General features: G+C 39.7%; 1 long non-coding RNA gene across 1 annotated transcript in view; it reads right to left on the reverse strand.

Annotated features, from left to right (window-relative positions):
- Window positions 1-2,241: 2,241 nt before the first annotated feature.
- Window positions 2,242-10,218, reverse strand: part of LOC124268138 — a 15,299-nt gene continuing 7,322 nt past the window's right edge. Inside the window, exons 2-3 of the long non-coding RNA XR_006896213.1 lie at window positions 8,248-8,252; window positions 2,242-2,254 (exon numbers count right to left, since the gene is read on the reverse strand). This is a non-coding gene — a long non-coding RNA (uncharacterized LOC124268138). The remainder of the gene's footprint in view (window positions 2,255-8,247; window positions 8,253-10,218) is intronic.

Raw genomic sequence — 10,218 nt, forward strand, 5'->3', positions numbered from 1 at the left:
TGAGCTTAGATCAGCCTCATGATTCCCTCAAAGTGAAGACCGTAAAGGGATGTCCATGATAGGTAAACCCAATCAACCTAGAATATCGAATCATCCCTGAGTTCGAGTCCTATTCATGGAATCTTGACCCTTCAGTCAAATCAACACAATCAACGACCCTAGTTCCTCGGATCGATTCGACTCCCTGGGCATTAGATGATAATGTTATCATGCCCATCTTTTCATGATCATGATCCGGACATCATGGCGTGCCATATATGGCGGGTGGCTTGATCTGATATGATATGTTATCTCTCAGCACTTTCTTCGTAATATCGCCATTCCTCAGTTCAACAAGGGTTGGTCGTGAATATGGTATCATCATCAATCCACATCACCCATATCATCAGGATCATACTCATGACCATATGGCCATTCATTTGATATTCAAAACTTATATATTTCGACTTATCATAATAAAATATGATGAAAACAAGATCTTCAAGAGAATCGAGAACCTCTGGGCGTCGGTAAATCACCGATCCGACCATCTGTCAATCCACTTGAATGAGACCCGATCCATGGGTTGATTCCCTGACATAGAAGAATGACCTAAATGGTACCAAACGCAGTTCAAATGGCGATTCAACCTCGTTGACCTCCATGCAGCGACAAACTTCAGAATGGTGAAACATCAATAAAAATACCCTCCGGAATCATGAGGGTGCTGAGCAGTGGCGACTTGGCAGCATCGTTTCCTCCCTAGAGGATATCTGAAGCGAGGCTCAATAAATGCCGGGCATCAACAATCATTGGTTGCATGGAATTCGCTTGATGGGCCGACTAGACAGGCTCATAGGACGTTGAGGCCCGCCGCCCCGGCATGGGCTGGGATTCCATGGTAACAGCAAACTTGAGTTTACTTCAGCAGGGACGCTGGCGTTTTACCCAGGCGCTGGGGTGATGAGCGAATCAGGGCCGAACCTACCCCGTCAAAGAGTGCCATGCATAACCCATGTGGGATGGCCCAATCCACTGCAAGGCCCAGGCCACCAGGCCAGAGAACAAAGGCTGGAGTGATGAGGATTCAAGCCTCTGGCATAGTCATGACGTGGGCCATGGGCTGCAGTTGGCCGGGAGTCGTGGTTGTGTCACCTCTTGTCAAACCGTGCCGGATGGTGGCTTGCGTCAAGAGACCCATGGCCAAATATAGTTGAAGTTCATGGACTTTGAAACAGGCTTGTGGGCATCAAGTAAATAGAGATGTGCCGGGGAATAATGATGGAATGGGTGGCAGGGTTACCTCGGGTGGTAAATGACATAAAACAAATCTTGATCCTCCTCGGTAGGCAGAGCGGGCAGCTATCAAGCTAAAATCAATGATGGCAGAGTGGCTCATTCGTCAGGAAACAAATGAATAGGGCCTAGTGAATATCCATGCAAGAGGTCAGGGTGAGTAATGGCAGATCCTCCATGGTCAAATCCAGCTGCAACATAGATGAGTGGACATGGCCAGAGCTTGACCCTTTTCACCAGATGGAGGCCAGGAAGGGTTCAACAGAAAAATTAGTCATAAATGACTTTCATATACCCTCCTGCAATGGCATGATATCCATCTTGGCTCAGGAAGTTAACAAAGCTTCATTAACACTTACTGTTTATTAATGCCAGTATCCATTCAAGCCTGTTCCTAGGATCAGCATATCATGATCAGGAGAGTGCTGGTCATCTCTGGGACAGATGGATTCAATAGATTGTCTAATCAAGAATCACATGAAATGGTTCAAGTGGTGTGATATCCATATGGTTGTTGCAGAATGTATGGGTTCATATCCATTCCTCAGAATTCCTTTATGATCAGGAATGTTTCAGTGAATCAAGATCCATATCAGTTGGTCCTTCGAAAGGACTGTGATGGGAAGGCCTCTCCATATTCAGAAACAATTCCATGGGAATCCATCTTTCCATTCCAGAGTCAATGAGACCATTTTCCTTTGAACCCTATCTTTCTATAGAATATCATTCAGGGATCATGACATTTCGTGAGTGCCGTGGCAATCATGGACTCAATGATACAATGGTGTGAGATCTGAGAACCTGACAAAACTATATTTGTGAAATAGGCTGCATGAAACTTTGGACAATCCATACCATGGTATCCTCACTGGATAATCCCTCTAATTCAGTTTCAGTTCAAGTTCTCATTTAAATATAAATTGATAAATTATGCAACCATCGAAAGGCATTCAGCCGTCATCACCCATCATTCCTGATTCTCGCTTGGTAATGAGCAGAGCTAACATACATAATGTTTAACATCCATCAGCAGTGAGTATTATATCATGGGCAGAATCATTAAACAAACATCAAGTGGAACTAATCAATATTCCATTCGGGACCAATCATTTTGTTTTCCTTCCTAAATGTCTGCGTGTCAAATAGAACATTTTGGATATTCTCTATTCATTCTGTTTCGATGGGTTCTGTTGTCTGGGACTTCAGGAGGAATTTGGAAAAATCATATTTGGGTTCAATTTTCTATTGCCTTCCAATGAATCTTCAATAAATCATCATTCTCCTTCATTTCAAATGATTTCAAATGAGAATTCAGGAACATAGAAGAACCATAGATGGTCCATGACTATCATCTATCAGAATCGTATCTGGTAAATCATCAGTCTTCTGGAGTTTTTGCTCTCAAATATATCCGGGTAAGTTCATCATGTTTCCTTGATTCAAACTCTGAAAATTCTGCCTGAGTGATCCTCAGATATGCCATTACTGGGTCCTTTGGTGTTCAACTTTCAAAAGCCACTAATGATGATAGTGTGAATCACCCTTCAACTCATGAGAATGGGATGATGATACTTTCAAAAGTGCTACCATGGATGATATCAAGGGATTTTAGACTTTTCAAGATTCAATTTCAAACATAGTCTCAAAACATGGAATGGAACCCTACCATATAAAAGTGAGGAATAATTCCATTGCGACACCACTAAACAAATATGCCATGAGAAAAATAAAATCATCCATACAGATGAGCCAAATTGTCACATTTTCATGTCCTCCTCCTTGGCTCCATCGGTTCTCATTGACTTCCCTTCATTGCATTTGTCCTGATTCTTGTCAAATCCCACCTAATTGCCATGTGTTGGGAATGATCATCTGTCAAGGTGCTTGGGAGACATGTGCAGGTTTGTCATTGTGAAAATTCATCAGTGCAATTCTATTGTGTGTGTATGGGGTGCCACATTATGCCATTGCGACATGTTGCATGTGATGGGGTGCTTGGCAGGATATTGTCTGCTTGCTTTGTATCCTTAACAGAATTTAGTAGAGTTACATAAATGTTAGCTATGATATAGTCAGGTGTACAGTTTAATTCATATAAATTTTTGAAAGGGTTTTAATAAATCATGTGCGTATTTATATGCATATATGACCAAATAATATTTGATATTATTCAAAACATCAACACCTCTAATTCAGTAGTTAACAAACTTCCAAAACAGATTCCATTATATATTTACTGGCAAAACAGTGTTCAGGAAATAAACAGAGATATTATCAAATTTTTGCTTACTCATCAACATTGAGGGAAATCAATAATCAACATTATTGCATTGTTCCAGCGGTTGTCATCATAATTTCAACTCACACATCCAGATATTACACTTATATCTGGCGTTTGAGGTTATATATTTCATTTCGAACCCAAAGAAGAGTTGGAAGCTTCCTTTTGTCCTATGACTGATGAAAAAAATGAACATTCTATTATCTTAGTTTTGAACTTTTTCTGTACTTCGCAGTAAAGTAAATCAGTCAGAATCTCCGAATCGTTATGCAAAAGAACCAGATTCTGTAGTAGACGATTGTCCACGAGAGTCCCACGACTTGACCATACAATCCATGATACATTGAGTGAGGAGTTTAAAAACAAACACATGTCATGATTACTTGAGTCAAAATAGTCATGTTTCTGCACTCAAAATTGTTGTGAAAGGCCATTTGTTGTTGGCCACAGGGCACGTGTGTGTGTTCATAATGTGGGGTTGAACTGAATGGAGTTTAGAACAACTAGGCCTAGGTTCTTCCAACACAGTTCAGGTTCTGAAATACAAAAATAATAATAAATAAACTAGGAATAGTCCAGTAGAAATTGTGAAACAAGACATTTAGTATAATGACTACATTTATGACTTATTCGTAGACTAAATCGGGATGGCAATTCACCATGGGAAGGAAACCAAAGCCAGAATCAACCTTGGGGAAATGGTGTTTTTGGGCCCAAAATGCTATAAAAGATGAGAAAATCGTTAAATATTTTTTGGAAAGGAATTGCATTTAATTATAACAACAAGCATTTTATGACTAAATGAACCCAAATGGAGCACTTATTCGCCATGGAAAACCCAACCAAAATTGGCCCAGCAGGAAATGGTCATTTGGGGCCAAAGTCCCTAAAAAAAGATGAAAAATCGTTAAAATATTTTGGAAAAAGAATTACATTTAATTATAACGAGCAAATTACATGACTAAATGAACCCAAATGGAATTACTTGTTCACCATGGAAAACCCAGCAAAATCAGCCTTGGGGGGAAATGGTCATTTTTGGGCCAAAATCTACCTAAAAAAGATGATGAAAATGGTTGAAATATTTTTGGAAAAGAGTGCGCATTTAGTATAACAAGCACATTTTATGACTAAATGAACCCAAATAGAATTACTTGTTCACCATGGCATACACACCCAAAATCAACCTTTGAGAAATTGTCATTTAGGGGCAAAATCCTAAAATAAAGATGAGAAAATAAGTAAATAATGTCCTAAATTTGTATTCAATCCACATCTTGGTTTTAGCACAATCTTTGTGTCACTTGGGTAATTAAAACTGTAAGGATTTTTTGAATCAATTATTGAATTAGTTAATGTCAGTTTTGGCCAATGGCTTATAACTACATATTTGAAACTCATCTGAAATTTACAGTGGCGCATGATGTAAAAATTTTAATAACATCAGATACATCAGCAAAAAACATTTAATCTTGTGCTTACCAATAGTGTAACAAGGTTATTTGACTTTCCATGGGTTACTCTATGTCTCATCATCAGAATCCAGGCAGACTGTTGGAGGGAGGATTCAAACAGTTCCCCAGAACTGTTACAGTGGATGCTGCATAGCATTCGTCTCTTCACACAGCTGCACGAGGTGCAGGATGCCTCCCTCTTGTTTACTGCAGGAACACCGGACTTCACGCAGGGAGGTCGTCAGGAGCAGCTGGTTTATATCTGTTATCGTTGGCACAACAACACCATCGACTGATTTGAATCAAACCTATCCTATCCAATACAGTCTGTAGTTGTTTCCATGTAGCTGCTTGATGGTGGACCCTCAAACAGTGAAAGTAGCATGCTCGGCTAGTTGGAGGCATCTTCACTAATGGGACATATTTTGACGAGATGATATTGAGGTTACCGCACTTCATCCAGAGGTCGGTTTTTCTCCTTGATATAAGAAGGACACATATGTCTCTCCAATTGCAGCAATAGTTTCTTTAGGTGTGGCTGTGTTTCAAACCACCTTTACTTCTCCTTGAAGTTCCTCCGACTGCTGTATAAGTTTGAAGTGTTTGACTTTGCCCATGCCAAGAATGCTGATGTCGTATCACAACCTGACATAGCATGGATGAATGGAAGACATTGGCACATATTGGGACCTAATGATTGTCGCCCTCTTGTGACAGAATATATGAGTGTTTTTGTCTTCATAAAAATATCCTGATGCATATCAATTTTACAGTGGTGGAGCAGTAGTACCAGAACATCTGTGTCATCTGAACACACACAAACAGGATGCTCTAGGGCCGTTGTCAGTGCTTGCTTAACAATCACAACATCTGCATCGCCTTCATCACCAGCATGCTGTACGCTGATATTGAAATCATTCAGGTGTTCTGCCATCAGGTAGACAAGCGCCTGCTTGTTGTGTCTGTTTGATAGGAAGCCACTTTTATCAGATGGAACTGGGGTTGTGTCTTCGACTTCGACATCAGCAACTGAAGATCTTTGGAGACGACGACGTTTCTGTTCGGGTTCTTTTGTGGTTATAACCTCATAGCTATCAAAAACCACATGAACTGAAGGACTGTTCTTTGCTTTTGCTGAAACTATTTGACAGAATGATGAGCATATATCTTGGAAACAATCCAACCTTTGGCCACTGCATTTGTTGCAAAGGGCACATCCATCTATGACAAGTGCTGTATCCTGCCAGGATCAGAGGCGATGATATTGGGATGAAGTTTTGAAATGTGCCTTGCAAGCTGCGACTTCTGGCATTTCCGCATAGTACCATCATCATGAAATGAGTACTGGACACACTGCAGCCAGCTCATATGAAAACACTGTTGGTTTTGGAGTCCTGTCAAACACGCAAGAGATAACAAACGTTGGTACACTTCTGATGAGGATATATGGATATCATCGCGACCAATTTTCAAAGGCTTTTCTCATCACAGCAAATGTCACAGTTTGGTCACATTTTTCAGGACAACATCTCCGAACTTCTGATGGGACATTTTTCTCCAGTTGTTTTTGCTCAATCTCAGTGCTGTGTCTACATTCACAGACTTGTCAGCAAACATTCCAGTAGCAATATTTCGAAGCTGGTGAGAATCTTTGGAATGAAAGGGGTTGTGACTTCTCAGATAGTCCTCAAAAGTGTGCATGTCTTGTAGGTCTTGTTTGATGCGGCCTATATTGACCTCCCTGTGCTGCTCTGACCAGGATCCACTTTGAGTGTTGGTCCAAGATTCGTAAAACTTCAGTGTACTGTGTCACAATGTGGGCAGACAACAGCCATTTTGTGCGAGCTGATTCCTGATGTGTAACATTGATGGAGGTCCTCCTTGAGTCTTGCCAGCTCTCATCAAACATTGTTTCAATCACCATGTCCTCCACGTCCCAGTCCAAAACAAGTTCTCATTTCTTCTTATTGGCCAAGTTTCCTTTTTTCCATCTGTACCTGCAAACAAGGACACAGCATTTGACAATCCTGCAGATAGAGTCGACAATTACTTGGTGTAGTTGTTTGTGCCCTACCTGCTGCGAAAAGGCAACATTTGTGAGGAAGTTTTGAGATGGAGCTTCCAGTTCCGGAGTCCGTTCTGCTCTGATGAAATTGCGCACTACTGTAACAAAATTCCATGAACTGAATCCATAGTTTGCCGAGTTCTTGACTCTTGAAGCTTGCACTTTTCTTGATCTACCAACTGAATACAGTGTTGAATATCTGGATCATTCTTGACATCTTCATATGTCTTCTCATTTTTTTCAGAACACTAACATGCAAATTTTGAAGTTCTTGAAGTCTTATATTGTTGAAGACTCCTCCATATTTCATTTTGTTATTCCTTGGATTGAAGTCAATTTTGCTTGATGACTCTTCTGGACTGAGAATGATCATGTGAAGGGCAGCATCTGTAATCAAAGACATGCTCTCAGAGCTTTTGTGTAAACCTTCCTTCCATCATCTTCCGGAATAGACTTGTTGGCATATACAGTAGCCCACACATCTTCAAGACCACTGTCCTGCATACACTTACACCCAGCTCAAGAAAGGACATCAGTTGGTGGAATCCACCCAGGCGTAACCCGACAGATGTTTGAATTCTTTAGGATTGTCAACCTTTGTTTTATACGCCTTTGCAAAGAGCTTGGTCAAATGTAATTTACAGCCAGCCACAACACTAATGAATTTTCTTCTTTGGAATCTACAAAAGTCATTGTACTATAAACCGCGCCTCCATTGTCTGTTGGATTTAATGGGATGATAGGATTGTACATGACTGAAGAGCAAACAACTGTACCATCTGTGACCTGAGACGCAAAACCCTGCCAACTTGGAGATGAGTTGCTCAACAAGCGGGACACTATCCACAGCATGTCCATACTTTGAAGTGTGTCATAGGAAGATTGATTGGCTGCAGCTCCTCCAAAACCTAACATTGGGCAGTTGACTTCTGACTGAAAGTTGATGGTAGGGTTTTATGGGAGTGTACCAAAAGGTTCCTGATTTCATAATCTCAGCAGATGTTACTTTCTGTCTGGGGATGGAAATTGTTTTACTTTCTTTGGGTGTTTGACAAGTTATTATTCCCATTACATGTGAATGTATCTTGTCCATTTAATGTATCTTCATTGTGATCAAAGTTGTCTGCGATCCATTGGCAAAATCCTGAAGCAGGCTCAGTTGATTGGTTGACGTTATCTTGATTGACAGCAGCCGATTTCTCCGGGGAAGTCAATGACTTGATCATAAGAGTAGCTAAACCCAAAGGGAGGAAGAACATTGAGAAGAACTCTTGACCCGTGTAAGGTGGTGGATAAACAGGCCTACACAGAGCATCAAGTGTTGAGATGTATGACTGTCCTGAAGCCATCTGAAGTAGAACATGACATAGAAATGATAAAGAAGTCTCTGTTTTGGCAAGAGATGATGGACTCTAACTGACCCGGTGGGATTCTTTCCAATGAGACTGAGGGCCCGGTACCTGCTCTTCAAAGTTTGTCCACATTGATGTCACTGGGTAGAAGGATATTCTTGGGTAGAAGATTCATCCTGTGCCAGACTCCACTTGTATTTCATCTCTGAGGTAGAAATTGGATCCAGCTTGGCTTATAATCTTCTTATCTTCAGTTTCCTTTTTGAATGTCAGTTTGAGTGTAAGATCCATGAAGAATGGAAGATGCTGTACTGTTGAAAGTGATAGCATTTGGTTTTCCATCCCATCTCAGAAAATGTTGTTTGATCTCCAAAATGTATCAATCCAGTCTCCTCTTGAGGTTGTTTTATGGAATATGAGTTCAGTTTCAAGGAGATAGATAGGATGAAAGAGTTCCTGAAAATGCACATCTTAGTTATTGAACTGCTGATAGTTATGATTTATCTTCCATCAAGCCATCTGCTGCAACTTGTCTAAAGGCTCTGTTGTTTCCCCTGGTCAGAGTTACGTGAGATTTAGAATTGCTTGCTTTGACTGTGTTTGATGTTCCTGGGATGTATGTATACCTAGAAGACACTGTCTATGGTACATCTGGCCTCAACTTTCTCTTATATCTCCCTGCATACAAAATACGAGGCTTTGACAGGTTGATGTTGCATCATCATCTTGTCTTTTTTACTACAAACATCTAAGAGAGTTTGTTGAAAAGTGGAATTTTTGTCATTATTTATGATTTCAACTTTGCTGAAAAAGCATCATGACCGGTGAGGATGTTTTTGTAGATCGTGGAGTCAATCTTCATTCCACAGATCAAGCAACAAGTGTGCATAATCAAAAATTATTTTCTGAATTTCTGTAGGATGCGAGATAGGAGTGATGGACTGAAGCTTCGCCTTAACGTTTTTCTCTTTGCAGTGTATGATTTTCTACGAATTTTCATGAACGTGATGATTGATTGTCTGACTGAAAGATATTCATGGAGGTCATCCTTTCTTAGTTCAAATAAGCAGTGAAAAGGAATTCCCTTGCTTATGGCTTTACTGTAGCATCAGGTTTCTTACAAATGAAGTGCAGAAAGACATGTCTGAAACATTAAAAATAATTCATTAATATTCCAAATGTTTTCAAAATCATCAAAATTTTGCTTATATGAATAGACATTTTACTAGTCAACAAGGAACAGTTGACTTTGTTTGTTGATATGACAAAGGGATCACAGTTTCCACTCACTTAGTGCATTCCTTTATGGTTTTTTTCTAATTTTTTATTTGCTAATTAATCCGTCTTTTTTATCAATTCTTGGAATTATTCAAACTTGAAAATCTACTATTTGGACAAGGTTTTGCAGGTGTAAACATATCTGCTGTTTATTGATTCTTTGTGACTTTATTCTATTTTTCTTAACAACTAGTCATATACACCAAAATAGAATAGGCCTAACCAAGTCTATATTCATCAATACACGCATGGTAACCATTCATTGTGTAGTGAACAAAATATTTTCATTAGTAAGCTATATTTGACATATATTTTTGAATATCATTGACTACAAATTACTCAAAGATTTAATTATCAACAGATGCTTTCATCATATGTAATGAGCCGGAGGGACAATAGAATCAGTAGGAATGCATTGGTAGCTTATACAGTGCTTCCATTTATTTTTTAAAAGGATTTCAAGGTTATATTTCAGTTTACATTTGATTGGATTTGTCCCCTAGAACATCTTAA

Source organism: Haliotis rubra, unplaced genomic scaffold (assembly GCF_003918875.1).
Source record: "Haliotis rubra isolate DU_JTF1 unplaced genomic scaffold, ASM391887v1 Scf1364, whole genome shotgun sequence".
In the NCBI taxonomy this organism is placed as follows: Eukaryota; Metazoa; Mollusca; class Gastropoda; order Lepetellida; family Haliotidae; genus Haliotis; species Haliotis rubra.